Source organism: Orycteropus afer, unplaced genomic scaffold (genome assembly GCF_000298275.1).
Source record: "Orycteropus afer afer isolate SDZICR_OR568_19922 unplaced genomic scaffold, OryAfe1.0 scaffold00006, whole genome shotgun sequence".
NCBI classification, from domain to species: domain Eukaryota; kingdom Metazoa; phylum Chordata; class Mammalia; order Tubulidentata; family Orycteropodidae; genus Orycteropus; species Orycteropus afer.
The window spans coordinates 19476847-19477100 of record NW_006921593.1 but is presented as its reverse complement, the minus strand read 5'-3'; positions in this window follow the sequence as shown (position 1 = coordinate 19477100).

The following is a 254-nucleotide window of genomic DNA, read 5'->3' as shown; positions in this document are numbered from 1 at the left end:
GCCATGGGGAGGGTAGAAGAGACCAGGACGGTGTCGTTTCACAAGAAAGTAAGGGGTCTGGGGGCGGGGGTTAAAGATGAGAGTGAGGCAGAGACCAGCCCAGGACCTGTGAGACCAGAGGGCTGAGTCCCTGTCCTGGCCATTAGCACAGCTCCGTGACCAGGCACCAGGCCAGGGGCTGGGGTCCCTGGTCCCATGGCTGGGCAGGAAAACGTCCACTCTTGCCATCGAGAAGGGGTCTTGGTGGAGGCACC